Consider the following 27,552-nt stretch of genomic DNA (forward strand, 5'->3'; position numbering starts at 1 on the left):
TTACGAGCCTGCAAAGTATAGTCTAATGCATTTTCTATGGAGGGGTTTGTTTGTTCACGTATTGCTTAATTACTTGACCCTGTTCTTTCGATTAAAATAATAACATATCTTTAGTGTAGCGGTTATTGCATCCGCCTCACTCTCGGAAGGCCACAGGTTCGAAACCGCGAAGTTTTTTTTTGCTTGGAACATGCAAAGACCTTTATAATTATCCGAACATTTGTGTCAAGGTCACATTATTTACATCCCCGTATCTCTGGTAGAACCAGAGTTACGAGCCTCCAGAATTTAGTCTAATGTATATCCTATGGAGGGGTTTGTTTGTTTACGATTAGCTTAAATACTCGACTACTGTTTGTCGTAGCCCTAATTCTTAGTATGGCTAGATGGGGGACAAATTGGTCTATAACATACTCGAAGGACATCCCCGTATCTCCAGTAGAAACAGAGTTACGAGCCTGCAAAGTATATTTTCAAAAATCAAAAGTAACCTTCTAACAATAAGTGAGACAAAAAGTAAGTTGACGACGATATTGAGGTAGCCTCAAGTTTAAAGTATCCTTGTATGGGGAGCAAAGAGTACTATAACATATCCAAAGGAGATCCCAGTATCTCTTGTAGAACAAGAGTTATGAGCCTCCAAAGTTTAGTGCAAAAATCATAAGTAACATAATAAAAATAAGTGAGACGATACCAAAGTTGACGAACATTTTGCTTAATATCTCGGCCCCTGTTTGTCGTAGCTCAATGTTTTTAGTATGGTTAGATGGGGGATAATTTGGACTATATCATATCCTAAGGACATCCCCGTATCTCTAGTAGACACAGAGTTATGGGCCTGCAAAATATAGTCTAATGCATTTCCTATGGACGGGTTGTTTGTTTACGTTTAGCTTAATTACTCGGCCCCTGTTTGTCGTAGCTCAATGTTTTTAGTATGGTTAGATGGGGAACAAATTGGACTATAACATACTCAAAGGACATCCCCATATCTCCAGTAGAAACAGAGTTACGAGCCTGCAAAGTATAGTCTAATGCATTTTCTAAGGAGGGGTTTTTTTGTTCACGTATTGCTTTATTACTTGACCCTGTTCTTTCGATTAAAAATAACAACATATCTTTAGTGTAGCGGTTATCGCATCCGCCTCACTCCCGGAAGGCCACAGGTTCGAAACCGCGAAGTTTTTTTTATAATTATCCGAACATTTGTGTCAAGGTCACATTATTTACAAACCCGTATCTCTGGTAGAACCAGAGTTACGAGCCTCCAGAATTTAGTCTAATGGATTTCCTATGGAGGGGTTTGTTTATTTAGGATTAGCTTAATTACTCGACTACTGTTTGTCGTAGCTCAATGTTTTTAGTATGGTTAGATGGGGGACAAATTGGACTATAACATACTCAAAGGACATCCCCGTATCTACAGTAGAAACAGAGTTACGAGCCTGCAAAGTATAGTCTAATGCATTTTCTATGGAGGGGTTTGTTTGTTCACGTATTGCTTAATTACTTGACCCTGTTCTTTCGATTAAAAATAATAACATATCTTTAGTGTAGCGGTTATCGCATCCGCCTCACTCCCGGAAGGCCACAGGTTCGAAACCGCGAAGTTTTTTTTTATAATTATCCGATCATTTGTGTCAAGGTCACATTATTTACATCCCCGTATCTCTGGTAGAACCAGAGTTACGAGCCTCCAGAATTTAGTCTAATGTATTTCCTATGGAGGGGTTTGTTTGTTTACGATTAGCTTAAATACTCGACTACTGTTTGTCGTAGCCCTAATTCTTAGTATGGCTAGATGGGGGACAAATTGGTCTATAACATACTCAAAGGACATCCCCGTATCTCCAGTAGAAACAGAGTTACGAGCCTGCAAAGTTTATTTTCAAAAATCAAAAGTAACCTTCTAACAATAAGTGAGACAAAAAATAAGTTGACGACGATATTGAGGTAGCCTCAAGTTTAAAGTATCCTTGTATGGGGAGCAAAGAGTACTATAACATATCCAAAGGAGATCCCAGTATCTCTTGTAGAACAAGAGTTATGAGCCTCCAAAGTTTAGTGCAAAAATCATAAGTAACATAATAAAAATAAGTGAGACGATACCAAAGTTGACGAACATTTTGCTTAATATCTCGGCAATTGTTTGTCGTAGCTCAATGTTTTTAGTATGGTTAAATGGGGGACAATTTGGACTATAACATATCCTAAGGACATCCCCGTATCTCTAGTAGACACAGAGTTATAGGCCTGCAAAGTATAGTCTAATGCATTTCCTAAGGACGGGTTGTTTGTTTACGTTTAGCTTAATTACTCGGCCCCTGTTTGTCGTAGCTCAATGTTTTTAGTATGGTTAGATGGGGGACAAATTGGACTATAACATACTCAAAGGACATCCCCGTATCTCCAGTGGAAACAGAGTTACGAGCCTGCAAAGTATAGTCTAATGCATTTCCTATGGAGGGGTTTGTTTGTTTACGATTAGCTTAAATACTCGACTACTGTTTGTCGTAGCTCAATGTTTTTAGTATGGTTAGATGGGGGACAAATTGGACTATAACATACTCAAAGGACATCCCCGTATCTCCAGTAGAAACAGAGTTACGAGCCTGCAAAGTATAGTCTAATGCATTTTCTATGGAGGGGTTTGTTTGTTCACGTATTGCTTAATTACTTGACCCTGTTCTTTCGATTAAAATAATAACATATCTTTAGTGTAGCGGTTATTGCATCCGCCTCACTCTCGGAAGGCCACAGGTTCGAAACCGCGAAGTTTTTTTTTGCTTGGAACATGCAAAGACCTTTATAATTATCCGAACATTTGTGTCAAGGTCACATTATTTACATCCCCGTATCTCTGGTAGAACCAGAGTTACGAGCCTCCAGAATTTAGTCTAATGTATATCCTATGGAGGGGTTTGTTTGTTTACGATTAGCTTAAATACTCGACTACTGTTTGTCGTAGCCCTAATTCTTAGTATGGCTAGATGGGGGACAAATTGGTCTATAACATACTCGAAGGACATCCCCGTATCTCCAGTAGAAACAGAGTTACGAGCCTGCAAAGTATATTTTCAAAAATCAAAAGTAACCTTCTAACAATAAGTGAGACAAAAAGTAAGTTGACGACGATATTGAGGTAGCCTCAAGTTTAAAGTATCCTTGTATGGGGAGCAAAGAGTACTATAACATATCCAAAGGAGATCCCAGTATCTCTTGTAGAACAAGAGTTATGAGCCTCCAAAGTTTAGTGCAAAAATCATAAGTAACATAATAAAAATAAGTGAGACGATACCAAAGTTGACGAACATTTTGCTTAATATCTCGGCCCCTGTTTGTCGTAGCTCAATGTTTTTAGTATGGTTAGATGGGGGATAATTTGGACTATATCATATCCTAAGGACATCCCCGTATCTCTAGTAGACACAGAGTTATGGGCCTGCAAAATATAGTCTAATGCATTTCCTATGGACGGGTTGTTTGTTTACGTTTAGCTTAATTACTCGGCCCCTGTTTGTCGTAGCTCAATGTTTTTAGTATGGTTAGATGGGGAACAAATTGGACTATAACATACTCAAAGGACATCCCCATATCTCCAGTAGAAACAGAGTTACGAGCCTGCAAAGTATAGTCTAATGCATTTTCTAAGGAGGGGTTTTTTTGTTCACGTATTGCTTTATTACTTGACCCTGTTCTTTCGATTAAAAATAACAACATATCTTTAGTGTAGCGGTTATCGCATCCGCCTCACTCCCGGAAGGCCACAGGTTCGAAACCGCGAAGTTTTTTTTATAATTATCCGAACATTTGTGTCAAGGTCACATTATTTACAAACCCGTATCTCTGGTAGAACCAGAGTTACGAGCCTCCAGAATTTAGTCTAATGGATTTCCTATGGAGGGGTTTGTTTATTTAGGATTAGCTTAATTACTCGACTACTGTTTGTCGTAGCTCAATGTTTTTAGTATGGTTAGATGGGGGACAAATTGGACTATAACATACTCAAAGGACATCCCCGTATCTACAGTAGAAACAGAGTTACGAGCCTGCAAAGTATAGTCTAATGCATTTTCTATGGAGGGGTTTGTTTGTTCACGTATTGCTTAATTACTTGACCCTGTTCTTTCGATTAAAAATAATAACATATCTTTAGTGTAGCGGTTATCGCATCCGCCTCACTCCCGGAAGGCCACAGGTTCGAAACCGCGAAGTTTTTTTTTATAATTATCCGATCATTTGTGTCAAGGTCACATTATTTACATCCCCGTATCTCTGGTAGAACCAGAGTTACGAGCCTCCAGAATTTAGTCTAATGTATTTCCTATGGAGGGGTTTGTTTGTTTACGATTAGCTTAAATACTCGACTACTGTTTGTCGTAGCCCTAATTCTTAGTATGGCTAGATGGGGGACAAATTGGTCTATAACATACTCTAAGGACATCCCCGTATCTCCAGTAGAAACAGAGTTACGAGCCTGCAAAGTATATTTTCAAAAATCAAAAGTAACCTTCTAACAATAAGTGAGACCAAAAGTAAGTTGACGACGATATTGAGGTAGCCTCAAGTTTAAAGTATCCTTGTATGGGGAGCAAAGAGTACTATAACATATCCAAAGGAGATCCCAGTATCTCTTGTAGAACAAGAGTTATGAGCCTCCAAAGTTTAGTGCAAAAATCATAAGTAACATAATAAAAAAAAGTGAGACGATACCAAAGTTGACGAACATTTTGCTTAATATCTCGGCCCCTGTTTGTCGTAGCTCAATGTTTTTAGTATGGTTAGATGGGGGACAATTTGGACTATATCATATCCTAAGGACATCCCCGTATCTCTAGTAGACACAGAGTTATGGGCCTGCAAAATATAGTCTAATGCATTTCCTATGGACGGGTTGTTTGCTTACGTTTAGCTTAATTATTCGGCCCCTGTTTGTCGTAACTCAATGTTTTTAGTATGGTTAGATGGGGGACAAATTGGACTATAACATACTCAAAGGACATCCCCGTATCTCCAGCAGAAACAGAGTTACGAGCCTGCAAAGTATAGTCTAATGCATTTTCTATGGAGGGGTTTGTTTGTTCACGTATTGCTTAATTACTTGACCCTGTTCTTTCGATTAAAAATAATAACATATCTTTAGTGTAGCGGTTATCGCATCCGCCTCACTCCCGGAAGGCCACAGGTTCGAAACCGCGAAGTTTTTTTTTATAATTATCCGAACATTTGTGTCAAGGTCACATTATTTACATCCCCGTATCTCTGGTAGAACTAGAGTTACGAGCCTCCAGAATTTAGTCTAATGTATTTCCTATGGAGGGGTTTGTTTGTTTACGATTAGCTTAAATACTCGACTACTGTTTGTCGTAGCCCTAATTCTTAGTATGGCTAGATGGGGGATAAATTGGACTATAACATACTCAAAGGACATCCCCGTATCTCCAGTAGAAATAGAGTTACGAGCCTGCAAAGTATAGTCTAATGCATTTTCTATGGAGGGGTTTGTTTGTTCACGTATTGCTTAATTACTTGACCCTGTTCTTTCGATTAAAAATAATAACATATATTTAGTGTAGCGGTTATCGCATCCGCCTCACTTTCGGAAGGCCACAGGTTCGAAACCGCGAAGTTTTTTTTATAATTATCCGATCATTTGTGTCAAGGTCACATTATTTACATCCCCGTATCTCTGGTAGAACCAGAGTTACGAGCCTCCAGAATTTAGTCTAATGTATTTCCTATGGAGGGGTTTGTTTGTTTACGATTAGCTTAAATACTCGACTACTGTTTGTCGTAGCCCTAATTCTTAGTATGGCTAGATGGGGGACAAATTGGTCTATAACATACTCAAAGGACATCCCCGTATCTCTGGTAGAACCAGAGTTACGAGCCTGCAAAGTTTATTTTCAAAAATCAAAAGTAACCTTCTAACAATAAGTGAGACAAAAAATAAGTTGACGACGATATTGAGGTAGCCTCAAGTTTAAAGTATCCTTGTATGGGGAGCAAAGAGTACTATAACATATCCAAAGGAGATACCAGTATCTCTTGTAGAACAAGAGTTATGAGCCTCCAAAGTTTAGTGCAAAAATCATAAGTAACATAATAAAAATAAGTGAGACGATACCCAAGTTGAGGAACATTTTGCTTAATATCTCGGCCCTTGTTTGTCGTAGCTCAATGTTTTTAGTATGGTTAGATGGGGGACAATTTGGACTATAACATACTCAAAGGACATCCCCGTATCTCCAGCAGAAACAGAGTTACGAGCCTGCAAAGTATAGTCTAATGCATTTTCTATGGAGGGGTTTGTTTGTTCACGTATTGCTTAATTACTTGACCCTGTTCTTTCGATTAAAAATAATAACATATCTTTAGTGTAGCGGTTATCGCATCCGCCTCACTCCCGGAAGGCCACAGGTTCGAAACCGCGAAGTTTTTTTTTATAATTATCCGAACATTTGTGTCAAGGTCACATTATTTACATCCCCGTATCTCTGGTAGAACTAGAGTTACGAGCCTCCAGAATTTAGTCTAATGTATTTCCTATGGAGGGGTTTGTTTGTTTACGATTAGCTTAAATACTCGACTACTGTTTGTCGTAGCCCTAATTCTTAGTATGGCTAGATGGGGGATAAATTGGACTATAACATACTCAAAGGACATCCCCGTATCTCCAGTAGAAATAGAGTTACGAGCCTGCAAAGTATAGTCTAATGCATTTTCTATGGAGGGGTTTGTTTGTTCACGTATTGCTTAATTACTTGACCCTGTTCTTTCGATTAAAAATAATAACATATATTTAGTGTAGCGGTTATCGCATCCGCCTCACTTTCGGAAGGCCACAGGTTCGAAACCGCGAAGTTTTTTTTATAATTATCCGATCATTTGTGTCAAGGTCACATTATTTACATCCCCGTATCTCTGGTAGAACCAGAGTTACGAGCCTCCAGAATTTAGTCTAATGTATTTCCTATGGAGGGGTTTGTTTGTTTACGATTAGCTTAAATACTCGACTACTGTTTGTCGTAGCCCTAATTCTTAGTATGGCTAGATGGGGGACAAATTGGTCTATAACATACTCTAAGGACATCCCCGTATCTCCAGTAGAAACAGAGTTACGAGCCTGCAAAGTATATTTTCAAAAATCAAAAGTAACCTTCTAACAATAAGTGAGACCAAAAGTAAGTTGACGACGATATTGAGGTAGCCTCAAGTTTAAAGTATCCTTGTATGGGGAGCAAAGAGTACTATAACATATCCAAAGGAGATCCCAGTATCTCTTGTAGAACAAGAGTTATGAGCCTCCAAAGTTTAGTGCAAAAATCATAAGTAACATAATAAAAAAAAGTGAGACGATACCAAAGTTGACGAACATTTTGCTTAATATCTCGGCCCCTGTTTGTCGTAGCTCAATGTTTTTAGTATGGTTAGATGGGGGACAATTTGGACTATATCATATCCTAAGGACATCCCCGTATCTCTAGTAGACACAGAGTTATGGGCCTGCAAAATATAGTCTAATGCATTTCCTATGGACGGGTTGTTTGCTTACGTTTAGCTTAATTATTCGGCCCCTGTTTGTCGTAACTCAATGTTTTTAGTATGGTTAGATGGGGGACAAATTGGACTATAACATACTCAAAGGACATCCCCGTATCTCCAGCAGAAACAGAGTTACGAGCCTGCAAAGTATAGTCTAATGCATTTTCTATGGAGGGGTTTGTTTGTTCACGTATTGCTTAATTACTTGACCCTGTTCTTTCGATTAAAAATAATAACATATCTTTAGTGTAGCGGTTATCGCATCCGCCTCACTCCCGGAAGGCCACAGGTTCGAAACCGCGAAGTTTTTTTTATAATTATCCGAACATTTGTGTCAAGGTCACATTATTTACATCCCCGTATCTCTGGTAGAACTAGAGTTACGAGCCTCCAGAATTTAGTTTAATGTATTTCCTATGGAGGGGTTTGTTTGTTTACGATTAGCTTAAATACTCGACTACTGTTTGTCGTAGCCCTAATTCTTAGTATGGCTAGATGGGGGATAAATTGGACTATAACATACTCAAAGGACATCCCCGTATCTCCAGTAGAAATAGAGTTACGAGCCTGCAAAGTATAGTCTAATGCATTTTCTATGGAGGGGTTTGTTTGTTCACGTATTGCTTAATTACTTGACCCTGTTCTTTCGATTAAAAATAATAACATATATTTAGTGTAGCGGTTATCGCATCCGCCTCACTTTCGGAAGGCCACAGGTTCGAAACCGCGAAGTTTTTTTTATAATTATCCGATCATTTGTGTCAAGGTCACATTATTTACATCCCCGTATCTCTGGTAGAACCAGAGTTACGAGCCTCCAGAATTTAGTTTAATGTATTTCCTATGGAGGGGTTTGTTTGTTTACGATTAGCTTAAATACTCGACTACTGTTTGTCGTAGCCCTAATTCTTAGTATGGCTAGATGGGGGACAAATTGGTCTATAACATACTCAAAGGACATCCCCGTATCTCTGGTAGAACCAGAGTTACGAGCCTGCAAAGTTTATTTTCAAAAATCAAAAGTAACCTTCTAACAATAAGTGAGACAAAAAATAAGTTGACGACGATATTGAGGTAGCCTCAAGTTTAAAGTATCCTTGTATGGGGAGCAAAGAGTACTATAACATATCCAAAGGAGATACCAGTATCTCTTGTAGAACAAGAGTTATGAGCCTCCAAAGTTTAGTGCAAAAATCATAAGTAACATAATAAAAATAAGTGAGACGATACCCAAGTTGAGGAACATTTTGCTTAATATCTCGGCCCTTGTTTGTCGTAGCTCAATGTTTTTAGTATGGTTAGATGGGGGACAATTTGGACTATAACATACTCAAAGGACATCCCCGTATCTCCAGCAGAAACAGAGTTACGAGCCTGCAAAGTATAGTCTAATGCATTTTCTATGGAGGGGTTTGTTTGTTCACGTATTGCTTAATTACTTGACCCTGTTCTTTCGATTAAAAATAATAACATATCTTTAGTGTAGCGGTTATCGCATCCGCCTCACTCCCGGAAGGCCACAGGTTCGAAACCGCGAAGTTTTTTTTTATAATTATCCGAACATTTGTGTCAAGGTCACATTATTTACATCCCCGTATCTCTGGTAGAACTAGAGTTACGAGCCTCCAGAATTTAGTCTAATGTATTTCCTATGGAGGGGTTTGTTTGTTTACGATTAGCTTAAATACTCGACTACTGTTTGTCGTAGCCCTAATTCTTAGTATGGCTAGATGGGGGATAAATTGGACTATAACATACTCAAAGGACATCCCCGTATCTCCAGTAGAAATAGAGTTACGAGCCTGCAAAGTATAGTCTAATGCATTTTCTATGGAGGGGTTTGTTTGTTCACGTATTGCTTAATTACTTGACCCTGTTCTTTCGATTAAAAATAATAACATATATTTAGTGTAGCGGTTATCGCATCCGCCTCACTTTCGGAAGGCCACAGGTTCGAAACCGCGAAGTTTTTTTTATAATTATCCGATCATTTGTGTCAAGGTCACATTATTTACATCCCCGTATCTCTGGTAGAACCAGAGTTACGAGCCTCCAGAATTTAGTCTAATGTATTTCCTATGGAGGGGTTTGTTTGTTTACGATTAGCTTAAATACTCGACTACTGTTTGTCGTAGCCCTAATTCTTAGTATGGCTAGATGGGGGACAAATTGGTCTATAACATACTCAAAGGACATCCCCGTATCTCTGGTAGAACCAGAGTTACGAGCCTGCAAAGTTTATTTTCAAAAATCAAAAGTAACCTTCTAACAATAAGTGAGACAAAAAATAAGTTGACGACGATATTGAGGTAGCCTCAAGTTTAAAGTATCCTTGTATGGGGAGCAAAGAGTACTATAACATATCCAAAGGAGATACCAGTATCTCTTGTAGAACAAGAGTTATGAGCCTCCAAAGTTTAGTGCAAAAATCATAAGTAACATAATAAAAATAAGTGAGACGATACCCAAGTTGAGGAACATTTTGCTTAATATCTCGGCCCTTGTTTGTCGTAGCTCAATGTTTTTAGTATGGTTAGATGGGGGACAATTTGGACTATAACATATCCTAAGGACATCCCCGTATCTCTAGTAGACACAGAGTTATGGGCCTGCAAAATATAGTCTAATGCATTTCCTATGGACGGGTTGTTTGTTTACGTTTAGCTTAATTACTCGGCCCCTGTTTGTCGTAGCTCAATATTTTTAGTATGGTTAGATGGGGGACAAATTGGACTATAACATACTCAAAGGACATCCCCGTATCTCCAGTAAAAACAGAGTTACGAGCCTGCAAAGTATAGTCTAATGCATTTCCTATGGAGGGGGTTTGTTTCGTTACGTTTTGCTTAAGTACTCGGCCCCTGTTTGTCGTAGCCCAAAGTTTTTAGTATGGTTAGATGGGGGACAATTTGGACTATAACATATCCTAAGGACATCCCCGAATCTCTAGTAGACACAGAGTTATGGGCCTGCAAAGTATAGTCTAATGCATTTCCTATGGAGGGGTTTGTTTGTTTACGATTAGCTTAATTACTCGACTACTGTTTGTCGTAGCTCAATGTTTTTAGTATGGTTAGATGGGGGACAAATTGGACTATAACATACTCAAAGGACATCCCCGTATCTCCAGTAGAAACAGAGTTACGATCCTGCAAAGTATAGTCTAATGCATTTTCTATGGAGGGGTTTGTTTTTTCACGTATTGCTTAATTACATGACCCTGTTCTTTCGATTAAAAGTAATAACATATCTTTAGTGTAGCGGTTATCGCATCCGCCTCACTCCCGGAAGACCACAGGTTCAAAACCGCGAAGTTTTTTTTTATAATTATCCGAACATTTGGGTCAAGGTCACATTATTTACATCCCCGTATCTCTGGTAGAACCAGAGTTACGAGCCTCCAGAATATAGTCTAATGTATTTCCTATGGAGGGGTTTGTTTGTTTACGATTAGCTTAATTACTCGACTACTGTTTGTCGTAGCTCAATGTTTTTAGTATGGTTAGATGGGGAACATATTGGACTATAACATACTCAAAGGACATCCCCGTATCTCCAGTAGAAATAGAGTTACGAGCCTGCAAAGTATAGTCTAATGCATTTTCTATGGAGGGGTTTGTTTGTTCACGTATTGCTTAATTACTTGAACCTGTTCTTTCGATTAAAAATAATAACATATATTTAGTGTAGCGGTTATCGCATCCGCCTCACTCCCGGAAGGCCACAGGTTCGAAACCGCGAATTTTTTTTATAATTATCCGATCATTTGTGTCAAGGTCACATTATTTACATCCCCGTATCTCTGGTAGAACCAGAGTTACGAGCCTCCAGAATTTAGTCTAATGTATTTCCTATGGAGGGGTTTGTTTGTTTACGATTAGCTTAATTACTCGACTACTGTTTGTCGTAGCTCAATGTTTTTAGTATGGTTAGATGAGGAACAAATTGGACTATAACATACTCAAAGGACATCCCCGTATCTCCAGTAGAAATAGAGTTACGAGCCTGCAAAGTGTAGTCTAATGCATTTTCTATGGAGGGGTTTGTTTGTTCACGTATTGCTTAATTACTTGACCCTGTTCTTTCGATTAAAAATAATAACATATCTTTAGTGTAGCGGTTATCGCATCCGCCTCACTCCCGGAAGGCCACAGGTTCGAAACCGCGAAGTTTTTTTTTTATAATTATCCGATCATTTGTGTCAAGGTCACATTATTTACATCCCCGTATCTCTGGTAGAACCAGAGTTACGAGCCTCCAGAATTTAGTCTAATGTATTTCCTATGGAGGGGTTTGTTTGTTTACGATTAGCTTAATTACTCGACTACTGTTTGTCGTAGCTCAATGTTTTTAGTATGGTTAGATGGGGAACATATTGGACTATAACATACTCAAAGGACATCCCCGTATCTCCAGTAGAAATAGAGTTACGAGCCTGCAAAGTATAGTCTAATGCATTTTCTATGGAGGGGTTTGTTTGTTCACGTATTGCTTAATTACTTGAACCTGTTCTTTCGATTAAAAATAATAACATATATTTAGTGTAGCGGTTATCGCATCCGCCTCACTCCCGGAAGGCCACAGGTTCGAAACCGCGAATTTTTTTTTATAATTATCCGATCATTTGTGTCAAGGTCACATTATTTACATCCCCGTATCTCTGGTAGAACCAGAGTTACGAGCCTCCAGAATTTAGTCTAATGTATTTCCTATGGAAGGGTTTGTTTGTTTACGATTAGCTTAATTACTCGACTACTGTTTGTCGTAGCCCTAATTCTTAGTATGGCTAGATGGGGGACAAATTGGTCTATAACATACTCAAAGGACATCCCCGTATCTCCAGTAGAAACAGAGTTACGAGCCTGCAAAGTTTATTTTCAAAAATCAAAAGTAACCTTCGAACAATAAGTGAGACAAAAAATAAGTTGACGACGATATTCAGGTAGCCTCAAGTTTAAAGTATCCTTGTATGGGGAGCAAAGAGTACTATAACATATCCAAAGGAGATCCCAGTATCTCTTGTAGAACAAGAGTTATGAGCCTCCAAAGTTTAGTGCAAATATCATAAGTAACATAATAAAAATAAGTGAGACGATACCAAAGTTGACGAACATTTTGCTTAATATCTCGGCCCCTGTTTGTCGTAGCTCAATGTTTTTAGTATGGTTTGATGGGGGACAATATGGACTATAACATATCCTAAGGACATCCCCGTATCTCTAGTAGACACAGAGTTATCGGCCTGCAAAGTATAGTCTAATGCATTTCCTATGGACGGGTTGTTTGTTTACGTTTAGCTTAATAACTCGGCCCCTGTTTGTCGTAGCTCAATGTTTTTAGTATGGTTAGATGGGGGACAAATCGGACTATATCATACTCAAAGGACATCCCCTATCTCCAGTAGAAACAGAGTTACGAGCCTGCAAAGTATAGTCTAATGCATTTTCTATGGAGGGGTTTGTTTGTTCACGTATTGCTTGATTACTTGACCCTGTTCTTTCGATTAAAAATAATAACATATCTTTAGTGTAGCGGTTATCGCATCCGCCTCACTCCCGGAAGGCCACAGGTTCGAAACCGCGAAGGTTTTTTTTATAATTATCCGAACATTTGTGTCAAGGTCACATTATTTACATCCCCGTATCTCTGGTAGAACCAGAGTTACGAGTCTCCAGAATTTAGTCTAATGTATTTCCTATGGAGGGGTTTGTTTTTTTACGATTAGCTTAATTACTCGACTACTGTTTATCGTAGCTCAATGTTTTTAGTATGGTTAGATGGGGGACAAATTGGACTATAACATACTCAAAGGACATCCCCGTATCTCCAGTAGAAACAGAGTTACGAGCCTGCAAAATTTATTTTCAAAAATCAAAAGTAACCTTCTAACAATAAGTGAGACAAAAAATAAGTTGACGACGATATTGAGGTAGCCTCAAGTTTAAAGTATCCTTTTATGGGGAGCAAAGAGTACTATAACATATCCAAAGGAGATCCCAGTATCTCTTGAAGAACAAGAGTTATGAGCCTCCAAAGTTTAGTGCAAAAATCATAAGTAACATAATAAAAATAAGTGAGACGATACCAAAGTTGACGAACATTTTGCTTAATATCTCGGACCCTGTTTGTCCTAGCTCAATGTTTTTAGTATGGTTTGATGGGAAACAATATGGACTATAACATATCCTAAGGACATCCCCGTATCTCTAGTAGACACAGAGTTATGGGCCTGCAAAGTATAGTCTAATGCATTTCCTATGGAGGGGTTTTTTGTTTACGTTTAGCTTAATTACTCGGCCCCTGTTTGTCGTAGCTCAATGTTTTTAGTATGGTTAGATGGGGGACAAATTGTACTATAACATACTCAAAGGACATCCCCGTATCTCCAGTAGAAACAGAGTTACGAGCCTGCAAAGTATAGTCTAACTCATTTCCTATGGAGGGGGTTTGTTTCTTTACGTTTTGCTTAAGTACTCGGCCCCTGTTTGTCGTAGCCCAAAGTTTTTAGTATGGTTAGATGAAGGACAAATTGGACTATAACATATCCTAAGGACATCTCGGTATCTCTAGTAGACACGGAGTTATGGGCCTGCAAAGTATAGTCTAATGCATTTCCTATCGAGGGGTTGTTTGTTTACGTTTAGCTTAATTACTCGGCCCCTGTTTGACGTAGCTCAATGTTTTTAGCCACGGAAGCTCAGATATTAAATGGTCGTCAGGTATTGTGGAAAAACTTTGACTTTTTACGTAACATCTGAAATCTCACAGCACCGCTCCCGGGTGTGCTCGAACCACCAACCTTTCGGTTAACAGCCGAACGCACTAACCATTGCGCAACGGAAGCCCAAAAATTTCACGTTCGTCAGGCATTGTGGAAAAACACTGACTTTTTACGTTACATCTGAGACCTCACAACGCTTGTAGGTCAAAATAGCGAAATCCAAAATGTCGAAGGCACAATATCGACGGTCAAAATAGCGAAAACAAAAACAGCGAAATGCAATAATAGCGAAATATCTTTATAGCGATAGCAAAGTTAGCGAATTACAATTACCTTGAAATCGTTAAACGCTAAATACATTTTTAGCGAACTTAATAACAGCTAAATACCTTTACAACGAAACCTAATATAAAGTAGTAAAGATTCGAAAACTACCAAATTGAATGCACATGCGATGAAGATAGCATCTTTATTATAACATAATCAAAGCATTGGTCGAGTAATCCTCAAACTATAATGCAGCCCGCCATTAATGGTCTAGACTGTTTCGAGAACCTTTTGAAATCATAGCTTAAAGACCGTCGAAAGCTTCTTCAGAGCTAAATCCCACCATAAGAGAAACAAGACGGCCCAAGGGCTCGTAATAGTAGCCATATCGTACGAGTGAATAGCCCCTCTATACCCTACCCTAATGAGTGGATAACCCCTCTATACCTTACCCTAATGAGTGAATAGCGCTATCTTTTACAATGCTTAAATGATTTACCGTGCATAAAATCAGAGTGAATAGCCCCTCGATTCCCTACTCTAAACAGTGATTAAATTATAACCGTATAAATTTACTTATGCTGTAATTCTAATATTCCGGCGAATCGAAGAACAGATAGTTTTTAGTGATAATCCCCTCTATGAGTTTACAACATAGACTTATGCCGATGCACACTTATCGCATCTTATAAATTTCTAACAAGGACTTATGCCCAGAAACTTTTGAAAGAGAAAGTTTAGTTATAGTGATTACGCAATTTAGTGATTATCCCCTCGAATTACCTTTAGCAATGCTAAAATGATCAAACGCATAACGCTCTTTTAACACTATGTTAGCTCTATCTAAACCCACATTTGAATTAACCGCCAAAACGTTCCAGTCAAACATAACATAGATGACGATAGCTACCGAACGAGAACGAAACGGGAAAATCGTTATCTATTTAATTAGCACATACATAAAAAGAAAATAAATATAAAAACCCCAAACATACAAATTCATAAGTATCCGACCCCACAGATAAAAATTCAAAAGTTTCCGACCCCACAGATTAAGAGGTACCCCACCCCACACCACCCCGACATTTTAGAGATAAGAATAAATAATAAAAAACTCGGGGTTTCTATCGAGTCTCTATAGCTCAATGGTAGAATGTCCGTCTTCTGCGTGAGGGACCCGGGTTCGAATCCCGGCTGCGATCTCAAAAAAATTTTAATTAAAATTAAATCTCTAACCGAGCCCAGTAACCCCTATGGGTGGGTTGTGGTAATATAAAGTTCCTTTTAAGCTAAAATCTGACGATAACGAAGCGACAACCCCGGCCACTACTACTACTACTACTACTACTACTACTACGACGACGGCTCGGGTCAAACTAAGAGCCTATCGTATACTACGATATGGCTAAAAATGGACATAATCCCCTCTCGTAGGCGACAAAATCCCCCGGACAATTCCCCCCCCCAGGCCACACTTCAAATGCCCCCGAGCCCCAGGACAAATTCCCACCAAACTGTGATTGACAGGGAGGGAAATCTCTATTATATTAAGTATATAAAATAAAGAACATTATTATGCAAAAAGGAGAAATGTTATATCGGAAGGAAATATAAAATGTAATTTTTTGGAAAAGGCATGTTATTATGGGAAGTCATTGAAGATAAACAACAATATTTTGGAAAAGGCATGTTATTATGGGAAGTCATTGAAGATAAACAACAATATTTTGGAAAAGGCATATTATTTTGGGAAGTCAATGAAGATACACAACAATATTTTGGAAAAGGCATAATATTTTGGGAGGTGAATGAAAATAATCAACAATATTTTGGAAAAAGCATATTATTTTGGGAAGTGAATGAAGATAACCAACAATATTTTGAGAAAAGCATATTATTTTGGGAAGTCAATGAAGATAAACAACAATATTTTGGAAAAGGCATATTATTTTGGGAAGTCAATGAAGATTCACAACAATATTTTGGAATAGGCATAATATTTTGGGGAGTGAATGAAAATAATCTACAATATTTTGAAAAAAGCATATTATTTTGGGAAGTGAATGAGGATAAAGAACAATATTTTAGAATAGGCATAATATTTTGTGAAGTGAATGAAAATAATCAACAATATTTTGAAAAAAGCATATTATTTTGGGAAGTGAATGAAGATAAAGAACAATATTTTGGAAAAGGCATATCATTTTGGAAAGTGAATGAAGATAATCAAGAATATTTTGGAAAAGGCATATTATCTTTGAAGTCCATGAAGATAAACAACAATATTTTGGAAAAGGCATATTATTTTGGAAAGTTAATGAAGATAAACCATATTATTTTGGAAAGGCATATTATTTTGGGAACTCAATGAAGATAAAGAACAATATTTTGGAAAAGGCATATTATTTTGGAAAAAGCATATTATTTTGGGAAGTCAATGAAGATAAACCACATTATTTTGGAAAAGGCATATTATTTTGGGAAGTCATTGAAGATAAACAACAATATATTGGAAAAGGCATATTATTTTGGGAAGTCAATGAAGATAAACAACAATATTTTGGAAAAGGCATATTATTTTGGGAAGTCATTGGAGATAAACAACAATATTTTGGATAAGGCATATTATTTTGGGAAGTCAATGAAAATAAAATACAATATTTTGGAAAATGCGTAAAATATTAAAGTTATTTATAAAATATTACTAACCTAACCTAACCAACCTAACCTAATCCAATCGAACCTAACCAACCTAACCTAATCCAATCGAACCTAACATAACCCAACCTAACCGAACAAAACCTAACCTAATCCAACGTAAATATTGCATGTCATTGACACTACCAATTAACCAATTCAAAGAAAAAATGTTTCGTATTGGCAAATTTTCACCATATTTACGCTAATAACTTTTACGTACACCTATTTTTGCCCTAGAACTGAATGAAAGTCCAAAATTAATTTGAAATAAGTCAAATTGTATTTTAATAATATTTATTTACCTTCGGCGAAACGAACCCACCATCCTTCACTCCGCTGTTCAACGCCTTATCCACTATGCCACCAGATCGCTGACTCTGCTAGTGTTTTAGATAATTTTGATATTGTATTTTTTACGACCTTTTTATTAAACACTGTCGGGGGATTATGACTGGAGGATTTTGTCTAGAGCGTGGGGGGTTTTGTACTCTTTCCTCGGATAGGGGGAAAAATGACCGGGGGATTTTGTCATGAGAAAGCGGGGATTTTGTAAGTTTTCAAAAATGGGGGATTATGACCGGGGTTCTTTTGTCTTGGGGGTATTTAGTCCGTATACCCTCTTTTTTGCATTTCCTGTTACGGGGGATTATTCGGTGTTTTATCTTTTAGTATAGAGTACGTATGCATTGTTAAAAATATTTTAAGGTACCGTAAGAAATTCGCTATTGTTGTTCTCTTCAATATTTCATTTCGTTGTTTATGTTCTCGATATTGTTGCACTTCGCTAACCTTGCTATCGCTATTATTGCATTTCACTGTTGTTGTTTTCGCTATTATTGCATTTCGCTATTGTTTGTTTCGACGAAATCAACACGCTTTTTCAGCATTCGACATTTTATTTTCGATATTTTGACCTGATAACCTCACGCCACCGCTCCGGGATTGTCTCGAACTAACAACCTTTCGGATAAAAGCCGAACGCGCTAACCATTGCACCACGGAAGCCCGAAAATTAAATGGTCGTCAAGTATTGTTGAAAAACTTTGGCTTTTTACGTTACATTTGATATCTCACAACACCGCTCCCGGGTGGGCTCGAACCACCAACCTTTCGGTTAACAGCCGAACGCACTAACCATTGAGCCACGGAAGCTCAGAAATTAAATGGTTGTCAGGTATTGTGGAAAACTTATGACTTTTTACGCTACATCTGAGACCCCACAACACCGCTCCCGGATGGGCTCGAACCACCAAGCTTTCGGTTAACAGCCGAACGCGATAACCATTGCGCAACGGAAGCCCAAAAATTAAATGGACGTCAGGTATTGTGGAAAAACTTTGACTTTTTACGTTACATCTGAGACCTCACAACACCGCTCCCGGATGGGCTCGAACTAACAACCTTTCCGTTAACAGCCGAACGCGCTAACCATTGCACCACGGAAGCCCAAAAATTAAATGGTCGTCAAGTATTGTTGAAAAACTTTGGCTTTTTACGTTACATTTGATATCTCACAACACCGCTCCCGGTGGGCTCGAACCACCAACTTTTCGTTTAACATCCGAACGCGCTAACCATTGAGCCACGGAAGCTCAGAAAATAAATAATTGTCAGGTATTGTGGAAAACTTATGACTTTTTACGCTACGTCTGAGACCCCACAACACCGCTCCCGGGTGGGCTCGAACCACCAACCTTTCGGTTAACAGCCGAACGCGATAACCATTGCGCAACGGAAGCCCAAATATTAAATGTTCGCCTGGTATTGTGGAAAAACCCTGAATTTTTACGTTACATCTGAGACCTCACAACACCGCTCCCGGATGGGCTCGAACTAACAACCTTTCGGTTAACAGCCGAACGCGCTAACCATTGCACCACGGAAGCCCAAAAATTAAATGGTCGTCAAGTATTGTTGAAAAACTTTGGCTTTTTACGTTACATTTGATTTCTCACAACACCGCTCCCGGGTGGGCTCGAACCACCAACTTTTCGGTTAACAGCCGAACGCGCTAACCATTGAGTCACGGAAGCTCAGAAATTAAATGTTTGTCAGGAATTGTGGAAAACTTATGCCTTTTTACGCTACATCTGAGACCCCACAACATCTATCCCGGGTGGGCTCGAACCACCAACCTTTCGGTTAACAGCTATACGCGCTAACCATAGCGCCACGGAAGCCCAAAAATTAAACGTTCGTCAGGTATTGTGCAAAAACACTGACTTTTTACGTTACATCTGAGACCTCACAACACCGCTCCCGGCGGGCTCGAACCACCAAACTTTCGGTTAACAGCTGAATGCGATAACCATTGCGCAACGGAAGCCCAAATATTAAATGGACGTCAGGTATTGTGGAAAAACTTTGACTTTTTACGTCACATCTGAGACGTCACAACACCGCTCCCGGATGGGCTCGAACCACCAACCTTTCGGTTAACAGCCGAACGCGCTAACCATTGCGCCACGGAAGCCCAAAAATTAAATGGTCGTCAGGTATTGCTGAAAAACTTTGGCTTTTTACGTTATATTTGAGATCTCGCACCACCGCTCCCGGGTGGGCTTGACCCACCAACCTTTCGGTTAATAGCCGAACGCGCTAACCATTGAGCCACGGAAGCTCAGAAATTAAATGGTTGTCAGATATTGTGGAAAACTTATGACTTTTTACGCTACATCTGAGACCCCACAACATCTATCCCGGGTGGGCTCGAACCACCAACCTTTCGGTTAACAGCTATACGCGCTAACCATTGCGCCACGGAAGCCCAAAAATTAAACGTTCGTCAGGTATTGTGCAAAAACACTGACTTTTTACGTTACATCTGAGACCTCACAACACCGCTCCCGGGTGGGCTCGAACCACCAACCTTTCGGTTAACAGCTGAACGCGATAACCATTGCGCAACGGAAGCCCAAATATTAAATGGACGTCAGGTATTGTGGAAAAACTTTGACTTTTTACGTCACATCTGAGACGTCACAACACCGCTCCCGGATGGGCTCGAACCACCAACCTTTCGGTTAACAGCCGAACGCGCTAACCATTGCGCCACGGAAGCCCAAAAATTAAATGGTCGTCAGGTATTGCTGAAAAACTTTGGCTTTTTACGTTACATTTGAGATCTCGCACCACCGCTCCCGGGTGGGCTTGACCCACCAACCTTTCGGTTAATAGCCGAACGCGCTAACCATTGAGCCACGGAAGCTCAGAAATTAAATGGTTGTCAGATATTGTGGAAAACTTATGACTTTTTACGCTACATCTGAGACCCCACAACATCTATCCCGGGTGGGCTCGAACCACCAACCTTTCGGTTAACAGCTATACGCGCTAACCATTGCGCCACGGAAGCCCAAAAATTAAACGTTCGTCAGGTATTGTGCAAAAACACTGACTTTTTACGTTACATCTGAGACCTCACAACACCGCTCCCGGGTGGGCTCGAACCACCAACCTTTCGGTTAACAGCTGAACGCGATAACCATTGCGCAACGGAAGCCCAAATATTAAATGGACGTCAGGTATTGTGGAAAAACTTTGACTTTTTACGTCACATCTGAGACGTCACAACACCGCTCCCGGATGGGCTCGAACCACCAACCTTTCGGTTAACAGCCGAACGCGCTAACCATTGCGCCACGGAAGCCCAAAAATTAAATGGTCGTCAGGTATTGCTGAAAAACTTTGGCTTTTTACGTTACATTTGAGATCTCGCACCACCGCTCCCGGGTGGGCTTGACCCACCAACCTTTCGGTTAATAGCCGAACGCGCTAACCATTGAGCCACGGAAGCTCAGAAATTAAATGGTTGTCAGATATTGTGGAAAACTTATGACTTTTTACGCTACATCTGAGACCCCACAACACCGCTCCCGGATGGACTCGAACCACCAACCTTTCGGTTAACAGCCGAACGCGATAACCATTGCGCAACGGAAGCCCAAAAATTAACTGAACGTCAGGTATTGTGGAAAAACTTTGACTTTTTACGTTACATCTGAGACCTCACAACACCGCTCCCGGATGGGCTCGAACTAACAACCTTTCCGTTAACAGCCGAACGCGCTAACCATTGCACCACGGAAGCCCAAAAATTAAATGGTCGTCAAGTATTGTTGAAAAACTTTGGCTTTTTACGTTACATTTGATATCCCACAACACCGCTCCCGGGTGGGCTCGAACCACCAACTTTTCGGTTAACATCCGAACGCGCTAACCATTGAGCCACGGAAGCTCAGAAAATAAATAATTGTCTGGTATTGTGCAAAAAAACTGACTTTTTACGTTACATCTGAGACCCCACAACATCTCTCCCGGGTGGGCTCGAACCACCAACCTTTCGGTTAACAGCCGAACGCGATAACCATATCGCCACGGAAGCCCAAAAATTAAATGTTCGCCTGGTATTGTGGAAAAACCCTGAATTTTTACGTTACATCTGAGACCTCACAACACCGCTCCCGGATGGGCTCGAACTAACAACCTTTCGGTTAACAGCCGAACGCGCTAACCATTGCACCAAGGAAGCCCAGAATTAAATGGTCGTCAAGTATTGTTGAAAAACTTTGGCTTTTTACGTTACATTTGATTTCTCACAACACCGCTCCCGGGTGGGCTCGAACCACCAACTTTTCGGTTAACAGCCGAACGCGCTAACCATTGAGTCACGGAAGCTCAGAAATTAAATGTTTGTCAGGTATTGTGGAAAACTTATGCCTTTTTACGCTACATCTGAGACCCCACAACATCTATCCCGGGTGGGCTCGAACCACCAACCTTTCGGTTAACAGCTATACGCGCTAACCATTGCGCCACGGAAGCCCAAAAATTAAACGTTCGTCAGGTATTGTGCAAAAACACTGACTTTTTACGTTACATCTGAGACCTCACAACACCGCTCCCGGGTGGGCTCGAACCACCAACCTTTCGGTTAACAGCTGAACGCGATAACCATTGCGCAACGGAAGCCCAAGTATTAAATGGACGTCAGGTATTGTGGAAAAACTTTGACTTTTTACGTCACATCTGAGACGTCACAACACCGCTCCCGGATGGGCTCGAACCACCAACCTTTCGGTTAACAGCCGAACGCGCTAACCATTGCGCCACGGTAGCCCAAAAATTAAATGGTCGTCAGGTATTGCTGAAACACTTTGGCTTTTTACGTTACATTTGAGATCTCGCACCACCGCTCCCGGGTGGGCTTGACCCACCAACCTTTCGGTTAATAGCCGAACGCGCTAACCATTGAGCCACGGAAGCTCAGAAATTAAATGGTTGTCAGATATTGTGGAAAACTTATGACTTTTTACGCTACATCTGAGACCCCACAACATCTATCCCGGGTGGGCTCGAACCACCAACCTTTCGGTTAACAGCTATACGCGCTAACCATTGCGCCACGGAAGCCCAAAAATTAAACGTTCGTCAGGTATTGTGCAAAAACACTGACTTTTTACGTTACATCTGAGACCTCACAACACCGCTCCCGGGTGGGCTCGAACCACCAACCTTTCGGTTAACAGCTGAACGCGATAACCATTGCGCAACGGATGCCCAAATATTAAATGGACGTCAGGTATTGTGGAAAAACTTTGACTTTTTACGTCACATCTGAGACGTCACAACACCGCTCCCGGATGGGCTCGAACCACCAACCTTTCGGTTAACAGCCGAACGCGCTAACCATTGCGCCACGGAAGCCCAAAAATTAAATGGTCGTCAGGTATTGCTGAAAAACTTTGGCTTTTTACGTTACATTTGAGATCTCGCACCACCGCTCCCGGGTGGGCTTGACCCACCAACCTTTCGGTTAATAGCCGAACGCGCTAACCATTGAGCCACGGAAGCTCAGAAATTAAATGGTTGTCAGGTATTGTGGAAAACTTATGACTTTTTACGCTACATCTGAGACCCCACAACACCGCTCCCGGATGGACTCGAACCACCAACCTTTCGGTTAACAGCCGAACGCGATAACCATTGCGCAACGGAAGCCCAAAAATTAAATGAACGTCAGGTATTGTGGAAAAACTTTGACTTTTTACGTTACATCTGAGACCTCACAACACCGCTCCCGGATGGGCTCGAACTAACAACCTTTCCGTTAACAGCCGAACGCGCTAACTATTGCACCACGGAAGCCCAAAAATTAAATGGTCGTCAAGTATTGTTGAAAAACTTTGGCTTTTTACGTTACATTTGATATCCCACAACACCGCTCCCGGGTGGGCTCGAACCACCAACTTTTCGGTTAACATCCGAACGCGCTAACCATTGAGCCACGGAAGCTCAGAAAATAAATAATTGTCAGGTATTGTGGAAAACTTTTGACTTTTTACGCTACATCTGAGACCCCACAACATCTCTCCCGGGTGGGCTCGAACCACCAACCTTTCGGTTAACAGCCGAACGCGCTAACCATTGCGCCACGGAAGCCCAAAAATTAAACGTTCGTCAGGTATTGTGCAAAAACACTGACTTTTTACGTTACATCTGAGACCTCACAACACCGCTCCCGGGTGGGCTCGAACCACCAACCTTTCGGTTAACAGCCGAACGCGATAACCATATCGCAACGGAAGCCCAAATATTAAATGTTCGCCTGGTATTGTGGAAAAACCCTGAATTTTTACGTTACATCTGAGACCTCACAACACCGCTCCCGGATGGGCTCGAACTAACAACCTTTCGGTTAACAGCCGAACGCGCTAACCATTGCACCAAGGAAGCCCAGAATTAAATGGTCGTCAAGTATTGTTGAAAAACTTTGGCTTTTTACGTTACATTTGATTTCTCACAACACCGCTCCCGGGTGGGCTCGAACCACCAACTTTACGGTTAACAGCCGAACGCGCTAACCATTGAGTCACGGAAGCTCAGAAATTAAATGTTTGTCAGGTATTGTGGAAAACTTATGCCTTTTTACGCTACATCTGAGACCCCACAACATCTATCCCGGGTGGGCTCGAACCACCAACCTTTCGGTTAACAGCTATACGCGCTAACCATTGCGCCACGGAAGCCCAAAAATTAAACGTTCGTCAGGTATTGTGCAAAAACACTGACTTTTTACGTTACATCTGAGACCTCACAACACCGCTCCCGGGTGGGCTCGAACCACCAACCTTTCGGTTAACAGCTGAACGCGATAACCATTGCGCAACGGAAGCCCAAATATTAAATGGACGTCAGGTATTGTGGAAAAACTTTGACTTTTTACGTCACATCTGAGACGTCACAACACCGCTCCCGGATGGGCTCGAACCACCAACCTTTCGGTTAACAGCCGAACGCGCTAACCATTGCGCCACGGAAGCCCAAAAATTAAATGGTCGTCAGGTATTGCTGAAAAACTTTGGCTTTTTACGTTACATTTGAGATCTCGCACCACCGCTCCCGGGTGGGCTTGACCCACCAACCTTTCGGTTAATAGCCGAACGCGCTAACCATTGAGCCACGGAAGCTCAGAAATTAAATGGTTGTCAGGTATTCTGGAAAACTTATTACTTTTTACGTTACATCTGAGACCTCACAACACCGCTCCCGGATGGGCTCGAACTAACAACCTTTCCGTTAACAGCCGAACGCGCTAACTATTGCACCACGGAAGCCCAAAAATTAAATGGTCGTCAAGTATTGTTGAAAAACTTTGGCTTTTTACGTTACATTTGATATCCCACAACACCGCTCCCGGGTGGGCTCGAACCACCAACTTTTCGGTTAACATCCGAACGCGCTAACCATTGAGCCACGGAAGCTCAGAAAATAAATAATTGTCAGGTATTGTGGAAAACTTATGACTTTTTACGCTACATCTGAGACCCCACAACATCTCTCCCGGGTGGGCTCGAACCACCAACCTTTCGGTTAACAGCCGAACGCGCTAACCATTGCGCCACGGAAGCCCAAAAATTAAACGTTCGTCAGGTATTGTGCAAAAACACTGACTTTTTACGTTACATCTGAGACCTCACAACACCGCTCCCGGGTGGGCTCGAACCACCAACCTTTCGGTTAACAGCCGAACGCGATAACCATATCGCAACGGAAGCCCAAATATTAAATGTTCGCCTGGTATTGTGGAAAAACCCTGAATTTTTACGTTACATCTGAGACCTCACAACACCGCTCCCGGATGGGCTCGAACTAACAACCTTTCGGTTAACAGCCGAACGCGCTAACCATTGCACCAAGGAAGCCCAGAATTAAATGGTCGTCAAGTATTGTTGAAAAACTTTGGCTTTTTACGTTACATTTGATTTCTCACAACACCGCTCCCGGGTGGGCTCGAACCACCAACTTTACGGTTAACAGCCGAACGCGCTAACCATTGAGTCACGGAAGCTCAGAAATTAAATGTTTGTCAGGTATTGTGGAAAACTTATGCCTTTTTACGCTACATCTGAGACCCCACAACATCTATCCCGGGTGGGCTCGAACCACCAACCTTTCGGTTAACAGCTATACGCGCTAACCATTGCGCCACGGAAGCCCAAAAATTAAACGTTCGTCAGGTATTGTGCAAAAACACTGACTTTTTACGTTACATCTGAGACCTCACAACACCGCTCCCGGGTGGGCTCGAACCACCAACCTTTCGGTTAACAGCTGAACGCGATAACCATTGCGCAACGGAAGCCCAAATATTAAATGGACGTCAGGTATTGTGGAAAAACTTTGACTTTTTACGTCACATCTGAGACGTCACAACACCGCTCCCGGATGGGCTCGAACCACCAACCTTTCGGTTAACAGCCGAACGCGCTAACCATTGCGCCACGGAAGCCCAATGGTCGTCAGGTATTGCTGAAAAACTTTGGCTTTTTACGTTACATTTGAGATCTCGCACCACCGCTCCCGGGTGGGCTTGACCCACCAACCTTTCAGTTAATAGCCGAACGCGCTAACCATTGAGCCACGGAAGCTCAGAAATTAAATGGTTGTCAGGTATTGTGGAAAACTTATGACTTTTTACGCTACATCTGAGACCCCACAACACCGCTCCCGGATGGACTCGAACCACCAACCTTTCGGTTAACAGCCGAACGCGATAACCATTGCGCAACGGAAGCCCAAAAATTAAATGAACGTCAGGTATTGTGGAAAAACCCTGAATTTTTACGTTACATCTGAGACCTCACAACACCGCTCCCGGATGGGCTCGAACTAACAACCTTTCCGTTAACAGCCGAACGCGCTAACTATTGCACCACGGAAGCCCAAAAATTAAATGGTCGTCAAGTATTGTTGAAAAACTTTGGCTTTTTACGTTACATTTGATATCTCACAACACCGCTCCCGGGTGGGCTCGAACCACCAACTTTTCGGTTAACATCCGAACGCGCTAACCATTGAGCCACGGAAGCTCAGAAAATAAATAATTGTCAGGTATTGTGGAAAACTTATGACTTTTTACGCTACATCTGAGACCCCACAACATCTCTCCCGGGTGGGCTCGAACCACCAACCTTTCGGTTAACAGCCGAACGCGCTAACCATTGCGCCACGGAAGCCCAAAAATTAAACGTTCGTCAGGTATTGTGCAAAAACACTGACTTTTTACGTTACATCTGAGACCTCACAACACCGCCTCCGGGTGGGCTCGAACCACCAACCTTTCGGTTAACAGCCGAACGCGATAACCATTGCGCAACGGAAGCCCAAATATTAAATGTTCGCCTGGTATTGTAGAAAAACCCTAAATTTTTACGTTACATCTGAGACCTCACAACACCGCTCCCGGATGGGCTCGAACTAACAACCTTTCGTTTAACAGCCGAACGCGCTAACCATTGCACCAAGGAAGCCCAGAATTAAATGGTCGTCAAGTATTGTTGAAAAACTTTGGCTTTTTACGTTACATTTGATTTCTCACAACACCGCTCCCGGGTGGGCTCGAACCACCAACTTTTCGGTTAACAGCCGAACGCGCTAACCATTGAGTCACGGAAGCTCAGAAATTAAATGTTTGTCAGGTATTGTGGAAAACTTATGCCTTTTTACGCTACATCTGAGACCCCACAACATCTATCCCGGGTGGGCTCGAACCACCAACCTTTCGGTTAACAGCTATACGCGCTAACCATTGCGCCACGGAAGCCCAAAAATTAAACGTTCGTCAGGTATTGTGCAAAAACACTGACTTTTTACGTTACATCTGAGACCTCACAACACCGCTCCCGGGTGGGCTCGAACCACCAACCTTTCGGTTAACAGCTGAACGCGATAACCATTGCGCAACGGAAGCCCAAGTATTAAATGGACGTCAGGTATTGTGGAAAAACTTTGACTTTTTACGTCACATCTGAGACGTC

The 27,552-nt window shown here is 41.1% G+C and overlaps 7 non-coding genes across 7 annotated transcripts; all 7 read right to left on the reverse strand.

Annotated features, from left to right (window-relative positions):
- Positions 1–19,780: 19,780 nt before the first annotated feature.
- On the reverse strand, positions 19,781–19,853 carry TRNAN-AUU (transfer RNA asparagine (anticodon AUU)). The gene has a single exon. It is a non-coding gene; the product is annotated as a tRNA-Asn (tRNA).
- Positions 19,854–20,368: 515 nt separating this feature from the next.
- TRNAN-AUU (transfer RNA asparagine (anticodon AUU)) lies at positions 20,369–20,441 on the reverse strand. The gene has a single exon. It is a non-coding gene; the product is annotated as a tRNA-Asn (tRNA).
- A 515-nt stretch (positions 20,442–20,956) lies between these two features.
- On the reverse strand, positions 20,957–21,029 carry TRNAN-AUU (transfer RNA asparagine (anticodon AUU)). The gene has a single exon. It is a non-coding gene; the product is annotated as a tRNA-Asn (tRNA).
- A 1,396-nt stretch (positions 21,030–22,425) lies between these two features.
- TRNAN-AUU (transfer RNA asparagine (anticodon AUU)) lies at positions 22,426–22,498 on the reverse strand. Its single transcript has one exon. It is a non-coding gene; the product is annotated as a tRNA-Asn (tRNA).
- Positions 22,499–23,013: 515 nt separating this feature from the next.
- Positions 23,014–23,086, reverse strand: TRNAN-AUU (transfer RNA asparagine (anticodon AUU)). The gene has a single exon. It is a non-coding gene; the product is annotated as a tRNA-Asn (tRNA).
- A 1,543-nt stretch (positions 23,087–24,629) lies between these two features.
- On the reverse strand, positions 24,630–24,702 carry TRNAN-AUU (transfer RNA asparagine (anticodon AUU)). The gene has a single exon. It is a non-coding gene; the product is annotated as a tRNA-Asn (tRNA).
- Positions 24,703–26,090: 1,388 nt separating this feature from the next.
- On the reverse strand, positions 26,091–26,163 carry TRNAN-AUU (transfer RNA asparagine (anticodon AUU)). The gene has a single exon. It is a non-coding gene; the product is annotated as a tRNA-Asn (tRNA).
- Positions 26,164–27,552: the final 1,389 nt, after the last annotated feature.

This window comes from Phalangium opilio, unplaced genomic scaffold (assembly GCF_054372755.1).
Source record: "Phalangium opilio isolate 3A_F unplaced genomic scaffold, DU_Popi_V2 ptg000019l_1, whole genome shotgun sequence".
Lineage (NCBI taxonomy): Eukaryota > Metazoa > Arthropoda > Arachnida > Opiliones > Phalangiidae > Phalangium > Phalangium opilio.